Source organism: Python bivittatus, unplaced genomic scaffold, assembly GCF_059951505.1.
Source record: "Python bivittatus isolate LINGU-HERP-01145 unplaced genomic scaffold, Pbiv_v1 ctg000080_np1212, whole genome shotgun sequence".
In the NCBI taxonomy this organism is placed as follows: Eukaryota; Metazoa; Chordata; class Lepidosauria; order Squamata; family Pythonidae; genus Python; species Python bivittatus.
Window position 1 is genome coordinate 5743014 of NW_028277035.1, and position 14150 is coordinate 5757163.

Consider the following 14150-nt stretch of genomic DNA (forward strand, 5'->3'; position numbering starts at 1 on the left):
CATCAAAGTTTTTGGATAGTCTTTATAGTCTCCAAATTCTGGGTGCCTTTGTTTTCACTAGCCTATTATGCATGAGTGTGTTTACTATTAGGGGATGATAGTCATTCCCTAGATGTGGCTCTACCTACAGCTTTAAGAACTAAGGTTAAAAAAAAAAAAGTAGGGGGAGGTGATCTAATTGTCAACAATTGACATTTTCTCTACTCCCCAAGAGAGGAGTATATTCAGCTGGGCAATTTCTGAGAAGCACACCATTCAAAATACAGAGATCCATATGCATGGTCATCTGTCTCAAACAAAATCCCATTAAATTGCATCCTTGACCCTTTGCTGACCTTGACAAAGAGGTTCCTCTAGGGATTCATCAGATACTAACACTTGAAGTGTTGGTAAAGGGTATTATCATTGGTGCCCAATCTAGTACATATTTCAATCCCCACCAATTAATAAATAGGCAGCTGGGTCAGCTATAATACTTCTTTCAATATATTCTTCAATGCAACCCTAGAGACTTTTTGCAACCTCAACCATTGCTTAGAGGTATGGATAAATTAAACAGCGTAACCTCAAAATCTTTAAAAAGCAGCAGAGTTACTACTGCCAATGACTCTAAGAGAGGCAAGGGACACATTTAGCGTGTAGATCAATGTTGGTTAAAGTTACTAATCTCCCCTTAGGTCTCCCACCTAGCTCACAGGATGAAACCACACATGAATTATCATGAAACCCATTTAAGCCTAACTCAGTTATAATCCAAGTCTGTAGAAAGAGTACATCAAATTTGGAAAGATATTTTTTTATTATTATTTTGACCACCACCCCGCAATATTTCATGATAAAAAGGTAAGGGTACAATCTTTAACTGGCAGTTATTTTGCCTCCAGTACTGCTGCTTCCATGAATTATTTCTGTAGAGGAACAAACAGCTTCACACTTGGGCCAGTCAGTTTCAGAGAAAGCAGGATTGTACGCCCAGAGCCAGAGGAGCATAAGATAGATTGTTGCACCCACCACCACCACTAAATGAGTAGTTGGCTTCTTCTTCCAGGTCTGACTTCCTCTGAGGTGTCATCCTTTGTGCTGATTTTTCTTTGTTCCCTTTCAGATCAAAACTCTTTCATTGTTCTAAAGACTGCTGATCTGTTGTGGTAATTTTGTAAACTTCTATTGCCAAAACTGCAAAGGCCTAAATCTAGGTTGTAAGTAAACATCTACTGGGATACATGTAGTCAAGTCCATGGAGCTCATCATTAAAGCCTACACTCCCTGGTTCATTCAGATCTCAATAGGGGAGTCAGTGATAGTGATAAGATCATCTCTTGAAGGAGGCCCTTCTTCCAAACTCAGTCTTGAAAGATCAGCACCTATGTGTGTTTTCCTTCCCTCAGGGTTTTCAGCTGCCTCTAATCATTTCAAGGCTGTTCTTCTCAAGTCAAGTTTGAGTTCAAACAGATGTACATTAGAAACGGAAGATACCAAATCAATGAGGGGTCTGCTATGGCACATGTTAGCAATGCCTGCCTATGCTTATCGAGGGTTTTAACAATGTCCACCTGCTTACACTTTGGCAGGGCTCTGAAGGAGTCAATTAACCTTGCTGCTTCTTCTAAAGGTTTATTATCTGCCTGTCTGCTCAGGTATTAATTTAAGCAGCTTCCTTTCAAGGACCTTGGAGGCTCAGGGTCCCCTGTGGGTGATTGTAACTGGCATATCTCAGTTAGACTTTAAAAGGGCAGCACCATCTGTGTGTGTATGTATAAATCTAGCAGAGTATCCATTCTGCCATCATGAAACACCCAGACTCGGAAATTTGCAAAAGTATGCAGGAAGAATTTCATCTTAAACAGCATATTCCATTTGGTGGGATGCTTACATTTTAACAAAATTGTTTTTGGACCATTCCACTTATTCCAACTATTCAGCTTCCCAAAGATCAACCAAATATTATTCACAATGAAGGAACTGACTCAAAGAGAGGACAATTTACTTTCTGATCCTTACTGATCCCTACTGATGCTATTAAATGTAATTTGTAGGGCAATCTGATTTGTCGGTAGGGGATGGGGGTGAAAGTTTGGATTCACTTCTTCACAGCTCCCTGGTTGATGGGCTCTCCTCCTTCAAAATACTTTTGCCTGTTAGATGGGGTGGGGGCCTCTCCCAATCTAGAGGTGGGGGCCTTTCTGTCTCAGCTGGAAGTAGACAACTCACATTTGCCACAGAAAATATGAGCTCTGCAGTCTCTGCCAGATGATCTTGATGAGTTTTTGTAAATGTCACTTTTAAACAGTTCATCCTTCCTGTCTTATAATGTTTTCAAAAACAGGAATAACTTTGTGCAGACAGTAGATGCTGTCTGGATATAAAGTCAGTCACATTCCTACTCTTTGAATCCACATTCTCATGGTCTTTTAAAGAAAACACGATTGGATTTCTCAATCTACTGACACTCTGCTTGGAAACCCCATTCCAGGGCTTCATCTCTATTTGAAGTAAGTGTTGGGCTTTTCTTATTTATAATGTATTCTATTTATTTAGAATATATATGTTAAATATTCCTCATTTTTATTATTTATGTATTTATTTATTAGATGCATCAGTCACCCTAACCTATCATGACTATGGGCAGCTTGCAAAATAAAAAACAATAAAAACACAATAATATACATAGCCTGAAAAGCAAAAATATAGAAAAATAGCCTGATCAGATAGATCACACTACCCAGCACGTGCCACCACTCACTCTATCCCAAGGCCTGGGGGAGGAACTAAAGATGGTGCAGGGGCAAGGTTTCTTTAGTGAGCTGCTCATAAATCACTTTAGAATTAACACGGAATCAATTTCCTCTTAGCTCGTCTTTATTTTTCTAAATCCTTTCATTATTCTTTAAACAATTTTATTGTTTTATAACTTTTACCCTTGATATATCTTATCACTTTTACATTACTGAACATCTTCTATAGCTACAATACGTGCAACGTCATATAGCATTTTTTCATTTTTGTTTCCTTGAACAATTTCAATCTAACTTCTCACTATCATTCCCACACAAATGTCTAAAATTCTGCTTCCATAATTTTCTAACTTCAGTTTCATCCCAAATCCTTCCATCACTTTCATTCTAAATTCCATTCACTCTGCTGGAGACTCCTTGCTTAGCCCTTTTCATCCATTTCCAACACAATGTTTTAGTTCCATTTTTTAAAATTAATCTGCATTTTCTCTCCTTCCTGTACTCTTTATCATTCCTTGCTCTCTTTAACTACATTCGTTCACTGCATTCATTCACTTTTTTCCACTTTTTTCTAATAAAGCAACATATTTTATTTATGCTTAAATTATATATAAAAATCAGACCTTTTTCAAAGCAATATTCACTCATCTCAGTTTGTTCCCACTCATCCATTCATGTCACCATATGGAATACTTTTTCCTCCTTAATCACATGCATCCAGAACATTGTGCAATTCTACCTTAAATTCACCTTTGGTTCTTTCATTACCATCATTCACATTCAGCTATCAGCAGCCTATGAATTCCTACTTTTATGAATTCCTACTACCATTCCTAATATAGTGTACATACTGTTGCCCACATCCCACCAATTATGGGGTGTGTACATTGCTTAATTAATTTCTGGAAAAAGAATGTAGATAAAAAGATTGAAATTGTATATCATAAAATGAGGCAACAAGAAAACAGGGGAATTCCAGCTGACTTCCTGTTTATCCAAATGAAAAATAATAGTTGAATGTTGTCATCCAAATGTTATGCTTCTTTGGTCCCTTCAGGTTTGGGATAAAACTGGGCTTTGATTATCCTTCCTTCCTTCCTTCCTTCCTTCCTTCCTTCCTTCCTTCCTTCCTTCCTTCCTTCCTTCCTTCCTTCCTTCCTTCCTTCCTTCCTTCCTTCCTTCCTCAGCCCTTCAAGGTAGACCAGGTCAGGAAACAGATTCCACAAGAACTACTGGAACTCTACTTTATTTCTTTAGGGTACAATAACAGAATCTTGAAAACCTGGCAGAGATTCTCATTCTCCTATTATACTAAAGAGAATCAAGGAGGAGCAATCTTGAAACGCCCAGTTAAACACACAAAGCAGAAATCTCTTTAATAGCTTTATTCTGTAGAAGAAAGGGCACTTGAGAAAGTTTTCCAGATCAAGTGCACAAGCTTGCAAATCAACACAGTTTTTATACAATTTTGGAACAAAGAAGTACACGATCATTGGCAAACAGTAATTATTCACACCCTTGCATGGGCAGAACAGTCCCAAATGATGGACACTTTTGCTGTTCCTGGGGAGAAATATGATTCAGTTGTTATCTATCTATTCCCATTGCAGGCACAACTGATCACTTCCTCTTCCAGTTTTAGTGAGGTTTACTGCTTTTCTCTGCTTGCACTTACAGTAGGCTGTCGTCGGGGGGTGGGGGGTGGGTGGGGGGGGGTGGGTGGGGATTAAGCAAAACTTGCGGCTAATCTATCTTAAAGAGAAAAGAGAGTGAAGCAAGGCTTGTAGATAATCTATCTTCAGCAGGAAGGGGAGTTGGGCAGAGTCTGCAGCCAACCCGTCTCTGCCCTCTGCCTAGCAATGAATGAAGGCACAGAGAGCCTCTGCTGCCTCCCTCCTTTTAACCCTAAAATTACCACTCCGTCAATCCGTCTCAGGACTAGCTATTCCAAAGCAATGAGAGAGGGTTGTCAATTCCTCAGGTCTGATGGAAAACTAGATCTTGGGCTAGATGGATCTTCATCCTGATCCAGGAGAGTTCTGTTTTTATCCATATGAAACTTTGGATCTGCTCAGATCACCAAGAGTGGCCTATTTTGCGTTCTACCATCATGAGAGCACTGGCAGATGGCAAAGGGCTAGATTATCTGAGAGATCCTCTTTCTTCTGTAGTCTCTGCCTTTCCCATATGGCCAGGCAGAGTCAGCATGCTTCACGTCCCATTGATTAAACCTGATGGGACTCAGGCCTTCTCTATCATGATGCCTGCCCTCGGGAACAATACAGTGGTACCTCGGTTCACGAACTTAATTCGTTCCGCGACTCTGGTCGCGACCCAAATTGGTCGCGACCCGAAGCAAATTTTCCCATAAGGTTCAATGTAAATATGGTTAATCCATTCTGAACCATATGTATTTTATTTTTAAACCATAAAAACATGAAACAAAGTACAGTACAGCACAGTATGAAGAGAGAGGACGCTGACCTTGCTTGAGGCGACTTCTGGCGTGGAGGACAGGAAGGCGGATGGGGAGGCAGTTATTGTTTGGAGGGAGAGTCCCCCTCCAAAAGGACATCGGGGAGATCTCCTTCAGGGGTTTCCTCTCTTCTTTGTCTCTTAGCTGCACACTCAGTTCTGGGGAAAAATCTGTCTAAAGTTTTTTCCTGAGCTGCATAACCCTCCGGAAATGAGAGACCACGTTATCATTCATCAGATTCAGCACTCTGTTCGTTACAGTTATGTTGGGGTGGTGCTTCTCAAAGAAATCCTGGCACTCATTCCATTTTTCCATAATGGATTTAATCACGTCACTGCTAACCTCCTCCCTGTCTTTCTCTTCCTCAGTGGAATGCTCCTCACCAAGTGCTTTCTGCTGCTCACTCTGGAGTTCAGCAAGTTCTTCCGTGGTCAGCTTCTCCTTATGGTCCTCAACAAGCTCCTCTATGTCTGCACCATCGACAACCAGACCCATACTCTTGCACATGGACACAATCTCTTCCACTACCTCTGCATCAGACCCTTCAAAGTCATGTTCAGTGACACATTCTGGCCACAGTTTCCTCCAGGCTGAGTTTAAGGTCCGGTAGGTGACTTCTTCCCAGGCTTTGTCAATGAGGCTGATGCAGTGGAGGACATTGAAATGTTTCTTCCAGAGTCAAGGATGTTTCTTCAGTGACATTGAAACACCTGGTGAAGAGTGCCTTTGTGTACAGCTTCTTAAAGTTGCAGATCACTTGCTGGTCCATGGGCTGCAGAAGAGCTGTCGTGTTGGGGGGGAGGAACTTGACCTTTATAAAGTCATACTCGGCGTCCATATCATCCACCAAGGCTGGAGGGTGTGCTGGGGCATTGTCCATCAGAAGAAGGCACCTTTCAGGCAGTTAGTTGTCAGAAAGATATTTTTTAACGGTGGGTGCGAACACCTCGTGCAGCCATTCCATGAACAATTGCCTTGTGACCCAAGCTCTCGCATTGGCCCTCCACATAACAGGCAGTCTGGCCTTGTTCACACTGTGTTCCTTGAATGCACGCGGGGTCTGGGAATGGTACACCAGTAGTGGCTTAATCTTCAGGTCGCTGCTTGCGTTCGCACACAGCAAAAGGGTCAATCTGTCCTTCATGGGCTTGTGCCCCGGCAGTGCCTTTTCCTCCTGTGTGATATAGATTCTCTTTGGCATCTTCTTCCAGAAGAGCCCTGTCTCGTCGCAGTTGAACACTTGCTGAGCGACGTATCCTTCCGCCTTCATGAATTCCTCAAATTCTGTCTTGTAGGCTTCTGCAGCAGCCTTGTCAGAACTGGAAGCCTCACCATGTCTTGCCACACTGTGGATGCCACTTCTCTTGCGGAATTTCTCAAACCAGCCTCTGCTGGCTTTAAATTCCTCACTTGCTGCGCTGGTAGAGGGGTTTGTCCTCAGTAAATCACTGTGTAGTTTCCTGGCTTTTTCACAGATGATAGCTTCACTCACGCTATCACCTGCCAGCTGTTTCTCATTCAGCCACACTAACAAAAGTTTTTCCACCTCTTCCACCACTTGTGTCCTCTGCTTGGTTAACATCGTTACTCCTTTTGCCACATCAGCTCCTCTGATGGCATCTTTATTCTTCAGAATAGTCGAGATTGTCGACTTCGCCATCTTGTACTCTGAGCCCAGATCAGTCACACAAATACCATGATCGTGCTTTTCTACAATTTCCTTCTTCAATTCAATGGTTATTTTCTTCAAAACCTTATTCTGACCAAGCTTGCTCTGCACCTTTTTGGGAGCCATGCTAACAAGCACACCGAAAAGCTTCACAGGACGTCTGTTTGCTACCGCGATCTCGCCTACAGGAAGCCACAACCACATGTCAGCAGGGAAAATGGCCACGGATCCTGTTCGTCACCCGATGTGGAGTTCGCGAACGGAAGCAAAATTTTGCGACTGGAGCTGTTCGTGAACCGAATTGTTCGTGAACAGAAGCGTTTGTGAACCGAGGTACCACTGTATCTCCCCAGAGATCTGTTTAGTCCCCACCTTGACCTTATTTAAACAAGCCAGGCCTTACCTTGGACCAAAGTGGGTAGCAGGCATGTTGTGAGATGATTCTCTGTTGGAGACTGAGTTATTCTTCTGCAGCGTTTGGGTATGTTGTTTTGTTATTGTTCTGTACAATATTGTTTTTAATTGCTTAATATTGTACGTTGACCAGAGTAATGATGGGGTGAGTGGGGTGATCTATAACTTTAAAAATAAATAAATAAATAAATGAATAAATAAATAAGCCATTCTCCACACAGTGAATACAGTCAGGACTCCCTAACAAGAGAGATCTGCTTGGTACTGACACTGGCAGTATTTGCATATTACCTGAAACTTTTGATTTCAGTAAGCTGGAAGCTTCACTGACATATGATTTGTCTTTTGTCCCTTGTTGCGGATGCTGTACGATTTCTTATCTTTTCCCGTTTTTGCAGATTGTTTATAACTGGAAGTGACTCTGGCCACCTGTTAAGAGCTGGAAAAATAGGATGAATGTTTAAAATTTTAGACAAACAAGCAAACTGCTGACAAGAAAGAGCCACAGAAATGGAAATGTTATGATAATCATTACTACTTGCAATATCCACTAGATGTCCCTGCACTACACAGGATTGGGAGAGCAATAATGAAGGAAATGTTGACATCTTTACAACATGGATGGACAATTATATCAGTGGAGGATACAAAATTGTGGGCAGAAGCCAACTTTATCTTGGCTTTTGAAGGTAGATAGGAGATTTACACAAAGATGGTAATAAAGGCTTTGTGTGTTTCCTGCCTCAGATTGATAGGAGACCAGGCTCTCAAATTCTGAGAAAAATTATCAGAGGGGAGGGCTCCAGGGACCACAAAAGAGGTTCAGGCCTTGCTTAGCTCTACTTTATTGTGTTAATATTCATGTATGTAATTATGTCCATCACGGAAAAGCCTGGGAGTCTATAGCAAAGCAATGTTTTGCTCTGAATAGAAAGGATTCTTGTGACACTGGGTCCTTTAAGGAATGCAAATCTCTGTCCACTTTGTGCTAGCATGGTAAGAGGCAATGAGGAACCGAATCCTGCATCCTTTCCGGCTGTTTTTTGTCATTTTAAATAAATTTCTTTCCATTGAAACCAGGGGTAGGAATGACTCTATGCCAGCTTCAAAATAGGAGAGCTCAGCAGATACTTTGGAAGCAAGTCTAGGGACCGGATGCCTGTTTTTGCCAGTAGGGGATGGGCTGTGTAGGTTTTTGTGGAGCAAATTTGGAGGTTGGACTTCTGCTCCAGAGCAGACATTGGGGTCATTCTGTTTGAAATTAGGTACATTTCATAGTAGTACCTTATAATATTTTCATAGAATTGCTTCATTCTCAGCACAATGTTGGTTGGATCCCTGTAGAATAGGCAATAAGTCACTACAGGGAAGTCCTCCCAAGGACAAGAGGACCGCAACTATCCTGTGATCTAATGTCTCAATATTATTTCTCCCTCTCTCCTTCCCTCCCTCTTTATTTATTCGACAATTTGTAGACTGCCCCAATCAGAAACACTTTGGGTGTAGCACAATGAGGGAAAAAATAACAACATAATGATCATCTCATTGGTATTCATAATGAAATGATGGGGAGTGAATATTGCAGGTAATACTCGCAAGTGAAGATTTTTAGAGCTGTTGCATATAAAGTTATATGAACTGTTTGATGTACCTATTAAATTATTAATTTAAAGTTAAATAACTGGCAAATGGAGACTGTTAAGAACAGAATTGCCACAGTCACCTTTAATTTCCCTCCCAGCTCACTGTATTACCTTTCCACTATAGGTTTATGTACAACCCTGTAGTGCAGGGTAAATACTCCATTCTTCTGATGAAGTGGACCGTACTTCACAACAGCTTATGTCATTGTAAAAGTGCCAGTTTTTAAGTGGTCACAACATTCTTACCTTTTGTTTATTTTTGACATTGTATTAGCAAGGCTGCCTTCTGGAACTTCTCTTCTTATTTTCTGTTGGCTGGAGGTCTGAATCTAGACCTCAAGGGAACAGTAGGGCATACATAAAGAGTGAAGGATTCACTCTGTATTCTCTCTTTTTGTACCCCTCTGGTCTTTGTTCAAGAGATTGTTAATCTGAGGTCACTTTCTCCTACCTTTCCAGGGAGACACACATGGAACATGTGGACTATGACTCTCCTGGTAAAATGTGACGAACTAGAGGCTAGGGTTTGCTTATCCCTGAAGTGTGTTTCCCATAAATAAATCTTTCATCTGTTATAAAACCCACTTTACTCATCCTTGCTCTGGTGAGATTCCTGCTCTCAGGAGCGCTCATACACAAACAGAACATTTCAACCTCCCACACTTTTGCAGTTTCTGCAGAGCGTAAATGGCATTCTATGGCACCTGCTTTTGAAAACTGTTCAGCAAGACAACCAAAATACTTCAAAAAATTGAAAAGGGCTTATTTTTCTCAGCGGGACTGGATGTGTTCATTCATCATCCTGGGTAGCTAAACCCTTTAAAAAACGGAAAGCTCAGTGTTGGGCATAAGGCAATGCTTTCCAGGAGGGTAAGATCAAATCCATCAAGATATGGAAGGTGCATGATAGGAAATTATTTGGGAATATCTCTATATTCAAAATATTCACAACAATATCTGCAGATTGTCTCTACTTTTGCTCATTCATTTGCAGCTCATTCATACACTCAGCCTTAGCTATAGTTGTGTTTCTCACAGGCACTGGATGATCTCTAGTTTCAAACAAGAAACACCTCAGTCTCTGTGACTGAACGGAATCTAGAAAAGTGAGTTGGCCCTCATATGCTTTAAAAAAAAAAGCAGTGTTAAAGAAGAAATACAAAGAAAACATATAATATGTTTCAATTGATAGGGCTGCCCATCTCAATGTTGTAACTCTGAGCGATGAACAGCATTTAAAAATATAAAACAACAGTAACACCCCAAAACATGTGTAAACAGCAGCCAATTAAAAGAAAGACAGTTTTATACACATATCCAACAAATTAATTAGTTATTAACTTGTAATTCCAAAGCAAACCAAAGGAAAAGAAAAAAGAAAAAAAAGTTAAACATTAATATAATAAATTGACATAAATCACCTAAATATATCCCATATTCATTGAATAACAAAAAGAAGACGCATGAAACCATCAGCAACATCTTCAAAGGAATAAAATTCACCAGAGAGGAAGAAAACAACAACATGCTCCCTTTCCTGGATATCCACATTAGCAGAAGAAATGGTGGCAAATTAGAAACCCAAGTCTATTGGAAAACAACCCACACTAACCAAGTACTCCATTACCAAAATAGCAACCCAACCTCCCGCAAGAGGAGCTGTGTAAGAACATTATTCAAATGAGCACAAATACAGTGCGGCAACCCGGAACAGCAGAAAAAGGAAACAGACCACCTATACAACATCTTCCAACAAAATGGATATCCACACAACTTTATCAAAAAGCGCCTGACCACTCAACCTACCACACAGCCAACACAAGCTATGAAAAGGATCACGCTGCCATACATCAGAAACATCTCAGAAACTACCAACAGACTATTACAACCACATGGCATCTCTGTAGCACACAAACCAACTAAAGCCCTTCAAAACATCTTGAGCAAGCCAAAAGACCCAGTAGCCCAAGGGGGGGGGGGAACAGGAGTCATCTGCAGTGTAAGGACTGCAACAACCACTATGTAGGACAGACAGGCAGAAGGCTAGCAGAGCGCATCCATGAACACCAGCTAGCAGTCAGAAGACATGATGAAAACTCCTTCATCTCACAACACTTGGACAGACTTAACCATAGTTTCAACTGGGAAACTGTTAGCATCTTAGACCAAGCTAAATCCAAAAATGTGAAGGAATTCCTGGAAGCTTGGCTTTCAGGCAGGGCAGCCATCAACAGGCACATAGAGATAAACCACATCTACACACTATTCAAAAGAGGCAATAGAAAAAGAAACAAAAGACCAGAACATCTCCTCGCCAGCAATCATCACCCAGATAAGCAGAGATAAATACCAAGATTAACACCAGAGAAACAATCAACCAGTAAACAATACCCTAATCAAGGAACTACCAGCAAACACACACACATACACACACACATATATAAACACACACCCCGCCACTGGCAGGGCAAGCTACTGTATACAAACAGAGAGCAAGCCCCACTCCCTTCTAGCACTGAAGGTGTTACCTAGCCAGGTAATGGAACGTCTGCAATCAAGCAACCAACCTCAGAGAACCCCAAGGACTCCACAGAATAACAAAATATTAAATTATTCATTTTTACAATAACATTTTTCTTTTTCTTTTACATTCTTAACAACATATTAAATTTTTCATAACAATTGTCAATTCCTGTAAAATATTGAGAAATCTATGCCAAAGAGGAAATGTATTGTGTCATTCTTTGATTAATAAAAAAAACAGCCGTTTCAAAATCTGATAAGTTACGCCTTTCTTGAATCCAATCTTTGATATCTGGAGTAATACTCCTTTTTTAATGGAACCCAGAAAAATGGGTTGGGGCTGATTTATTTATTTATTCATTGATTCATTCAATTTATATGGCCACCCATCTCAGACCAGTGACTCTGGGCGGCTAACAACAATAAAAACAGTCAACATTTAAACAGTACAAAAAATTAAATATAAATATAGCCAAGAGATCTTTAAAAACTGTCGCTATCAGCACAACCATGATAAGTGTGACCTATACCTTTACTCAATTAAGAGTGCCTAAATAAGGACTATTGATCTCTTTGTGTGAACTTATTAACCATGGAAATGTACTTCATCTGTGTAATTTCTAGCTACGCTGAGAGAGACAAAGTCACACGATCATCTGATGGTGTGTAAAAGCAGATAACAGACGCCAGCAAAGTTCTTCCTGTTACTCACAGTGGTCTGAGCAAGAAAAAATAAATTAAGGAAATTATTTTAGCATGTTTCCTTTCTTCTTTCTAGTTACATCTTTGAGATAATCTATTAACTGTAAAGAAACATCTTTTAAAGGAGGGGGTTTAAAGGGATTACTGTCCAAAACATTTGGGGACAATCAGATTGGGGAAATATTTTAGATTTTCATTGCTTCCCTTCCCTCACTGCGCACTTTGTACTTTTGAATTTTTTAAAACAGTCATACATCAATATTGCATTTTTCACTGGGAACAAAATGCTAAAGCTTTCTGGTGGATCAAATGTGTGTTGGCTTGGAGAAGTGAGTGTGCCTGTGTGTGTATGAGATAGAAACTATTCAGTGTAGTTAGTCTGGAAAGTCACATTCTTCCACACATGGGAACAAGCCTCGTAGTAGCCTTGCAACGGAACCAGTGCAGTGCATCCTGCAGTGATTTCATTAAACCATATCACAAAGACTGTCTGAGTAGGAATGCACTCCAGACCAGACTTTTCCAGCCTGATGTTTTCCAGATGTGTATGGGTCCCAGGGGTCAAGGTTCCAAATCTAGGACATAATTGCATATTGGTTTTCATATAAATGTACATAACACGACATAGTGGCCATATTAATTTTTGTACCTTTTTAGTCACTTAACCCCAACAACCCCACCCTATGCTCTTGGTCATGTTTTACTGTGTCTTAGCTTTCAATCATATGTAATGCTCTTTTCTGTTTTTAACTCAAATCCCTTTATTCCACTTGTACAGCGAGTACTATAACCACAACCCCTACGTGACCACCTGAAGTTGGGCAAGGAGCCCAGTTTTAGGCTTCAAAAAAAGAGCAAACAGTAATATAAATCACTGAATGTTTGATACATGTGCTGTGCTAAAGCAAAAATAAACTAAGATATCATAGTACTTTTCTGTTTCTTCCAGCTGTGCCCGTGGATATCCCTCTTTAAAGCAACCCCCCTTCTTTTTTAGCAAAATTGGGTTGTTCAGCAAATATGCATGGAAGTTTTACATGACTGTTGGTTGTTTTTGCATTTCGTCCCCTGCCTCACCATATTCCTAACAAAAGGCTCTTCTGCAAGGCAGCTTTAAGCCACTTGCCTCCCAGCCTGAAACAGCTGGAAATGAAGCCAGTTTAAGAAATTGATTTTAATCCAATCTTCAGATTTGGCAATTATGCTGGCCAGGTGTTCTGCCTGGCAGATGTTACCATTGGCTCCTGTCCTGTCCTGTCTTGTCCTATAATTATTTTTTTTTAAAAAAGGTTATTCTGTTAGCAAGGCTGAGGAAGATACTGCAAAGAGGAGGGTGGAAGATGAAAAGTTAGCAGAATGACTGAATTATAGAATTGGAAGGGGCCACAGAGGACATCCAGCGCAATTCTCTGCTCAGTGCAGGATCCACTGCAGTGGTGTTTATGCTAGCTGGGGAATTCTGGGAGATGAAGTCCACACATCTTAAAATGGCCAAGGTTGAGAAACACTGCACTAGAGTATCTCTGACAGATGAACATTCAGCCTGTGCTTGAAGCTTCTGTGAACTCACCATGTAATATGGCTTGTCCCACTGACTGATAGCTTGTGTATCAGGAAGTTCTTCTGATGTCTAGCCTCAACCTCCCTTTCTTGTAATCCTAATCCACTGGTTCTAGTCCTGCCCTCTGTGGTAATAGAGAGTAAGTTCACTCCCTCTGCCAAAAGATAAGCCTTCAGATATTTGAAGGCGGTATCATTTCTCCTCTCAGTTATCTCTTCAGTAGGCTAAATATATCTTTAACCATTCTTCAGAGGGCTTGTTTTCTAGACCCTTTACCATCTTGGTAGCCCTCCTCCGAACTTGCTCCAAATGGTCACGGCCCAGAACTGAATGTAGAACGACAAATTGAGAATAATAAAAGCAGAGTAGAGTGGGATAATTATTTCCTGTGATGGGTACTCTGTGCTTCTGTTAATATACCCCAGGA

At 40.7% G+C, this 14150-nt stretch overlaps 1 protein-coding gene across 6 annotated transcripts in view; it reads right to left on the bottom strand.

The window, feature by feature from the left end:
• The window catches only part of LOC103060734 (butyrophilin subfamily 1 member A1-like), a 34966-nt gene extending 29568 nt beyond the window's left edge, over nucleotides 1-5398 (bottom strand). For 4 of the 6 annotated variants that reach the window (XM_088133426.1, XM_088133423.1, XM_088133424.1 and 1 more), the window contains exon 1: nucleotides 5220-5394. The gene's annotated coding sequence lies outside the window, so the exon portion shown is untranslated. Of the gene's footprint in view, nucleotides 1-5219 lie in introns of all 6 variants that reach the window. The other 2 variants (XM_088133427.1, XM_088133422.1) reach the window with 2 other exon arrangements.
• Between the last annotated feature and the right edge of the window lie 8752 nt (nucleotides 5399-14150).